The sequence below is a fragment of the Anolis sagrei genome, chromosome 13 (genome assembly GCF_037176765.1).
Source record: "Anolis sagrei isolate rAnoSag1 chromosome 13, rAnoSag1.mat, whole genome shotgun sequence".
Lineage (NCBI taxonomy): Eukaryota > Metazoa > Chordata > Lepidosauria > Squamata > Dactyloidae > Anolis > Anolis sagrei.
Window position 1 is genome coordinate 12,369,153 of NC_090033.1, and position 2,500 is coordinate 12,371,652.

A 2,500-nucleotide genomic window follows, 5' to 3' on the forward strand; every position below is an offset into this window, starting at 1 on the left:
TCCCCTTTTATTTCTATTCTCGCTCTCTCTCTGCCTGCCTGCCTGCCTGCCTGCCTGCCTCCCTCCATCTTTAAAAAGGCTCTGTGCATAATGAGTACCTTAAAAACAAAAGGACCACACCAAATTTGGCAACGAAACGTCTCACGACGCGAGGAGTGACCGTCGCTCAAAGAAGAAAGAAAATTATGATTTTGTCATTTGAGAGTTGTAGTTTCTAATTCCCCTACCGTCAAAGAGCATTCTGAACTCCGTCAACGACGGAATTGAACCGAACTCGGCACACGGAACTCTCGTGACCCACCGCAGAAGATACCGGAAGTGTTTGGTGGGCGTTGACCTTGGGCTTGGGAGTTGTAGTTCACCTACGTCCAGAGAGCACCGTGGACTCAAACGATGACGGATCCGGACCGAACTTGGCGCAAACGCTCGATACGACGCCAAAACGTGAACGCGGGTGGAGTTTGGGGGAAACGGACCTCGGCATTTGCGAGTCGTAGTTACTGGGATTTATAGTTCACCTACGACCGGCATCCTTGACGCCACCGATGACAGAATTGGGGCGAACTTCCCACACACACGCAGAACCCCCCACGACCGACCTCCGGCCCTCCTCCCCTCACCAGGGTCATTGGATGAGGGTCGCATCGCTTTCAGGAAGCGAGTGAGTGAAGGTACCGCAAGTCGCCTCGTCCAAAAACCATCCTCCTTCAAACTGCAGCGGGGTGTGGAGTGGGTCGTGGGGGCTCCGTGTGCTAAGTTTGGTCTCGATCAGCCGTCGGATGAGGGCGGCAGTGGTTTCGGTAAGCGAGTCAAGGTGGCGGGGGTCTCGGTGGTCTCAGGAAGTGAGCACAGGTACTGCAAGTCCCGTCATCCATCTCCGCATTTTTCCAAACAACACCGGGACGTAACGTGGGTCCGTGAGAGGTCTACGTGCCGAGTTTGGTCTCGATCCGTCATCGGATGAGGTTTGCGGAGGTCTCGGAATGTGAGCGAAGGTACCGGAAGTTCCGTCACCCGTGGTCCACCCTTCTCCAAAACTGCAGCGGGATGTAGAGTGGGTCACGGGGGCTCTGTGTGCCGAGTTTGGTCTCGATCGGTCATCAGAGGAGTTTTGCAGCAGTCTTGGGGAGTGGAGGTACTTGAAGTCCCATCATCCGTGGTCTGTCCCCCTCCAAACCGCACCAGGACGTTGAGTGGGTCGTTGAAGCTCCGTGTGCCAAGTGTAGTCTCGATGAGTCTCGGTGGTCTCAGGAAGCGAGCGAAGTGACTGCAAGTCCCATCGTCCATTGTCGAATTCCTCCAAACCGCACCGGGATGTGGAGTGGGTCACGCTGGGTCTCTGTGTAAATCGCGGTCCTGATCCATCGCCGTTGGCGGTTGTAATGGTCTTAGGAAGGGAGCGCAGGTATTGCAAGTCCCATCGTCCATGGTGCATCCTCCTTCGAACCGCACCTGGATGTAGAGTGCGTCGTGGAGACTCGGTGTGCCAAGTTTGGTCTTTGTCGGTAATCGGATGAGCGTTGCGGTGGTCTCGGGAATTGCGCAAAAGTACTGCAAGTCCCACGATCCACGGTCTATCCCCCGCCAAACACACACCGGGACGTAAAGCGGGTCACGAGAGGTCTACGTGGCAAGTTTGGTCCTGATCAGACGTTGGATGAGGTTAACCGCGGTCTCAGAACGGGAGTGATGGTACTGTAAGTCCCATCATCCAAAGTCGATCCTCCTTCAAACTGCAGCAGGATGCGGAGCGGGTCGCGGGGGCTCTGTGTGCCGTGTGCCAAGTTTGATCTCGATCGGACATTAGACGAGGGTTGCGGCCGTCTCGGGAAGGGAGTGGAGGTACTTGAAATCCCATCATCCATAGTCTCCCTCAAACATGACCAGAATGTTGAGTTGGCCACGGGGGCTCTCTGTGCCAAGTTTGGTCTTTATTGGATGAATGTCACTGTGGTTTCAGGAAGTGAGTGAAGGTACTGCAAGTCCCATCATCCATTGCCCATCCTCCTCCAAACAGCACCAGGATGTAGAGTCTCTCATGGGGGCCAAGTGTGGTCTCGATTGGTCATTAGATGAGGGTTGCAGCAGTCTCGGGAAGTGTGTGGAGGTACTTGAAATCCCATCATCCATAGTCTGTTCTCCCCCAAACCTCACCAGAATGTTGAGTTGGCCATGGGGGTTGGTTCTGTGTGCCAAGTTTGGTCATTGGATGAGGGTCTCAGTAGTTTCACTAAGCGAGTGAAGGAACTGCAAGTCCCATCGTCCATGGTGCATCATCCTCCAAACCGCACCAGGATGTAGAGTGCATCACGGAGACCCGGTGTGCCAAGTTTTGGTCCTTACCGGAAATTGGATGACGGTTGCAGTGGTCTCGGGAATTGAGCGAAGATACTGCAAGTCCCATAATCCATGCTCGATCCACAGTCAAACCACACCGTGGCGTAAAGTGGGTCATGAGAGGTCTATGTGCCAAGTTTGGTGTTGTTCAGTCGTCGTTGAG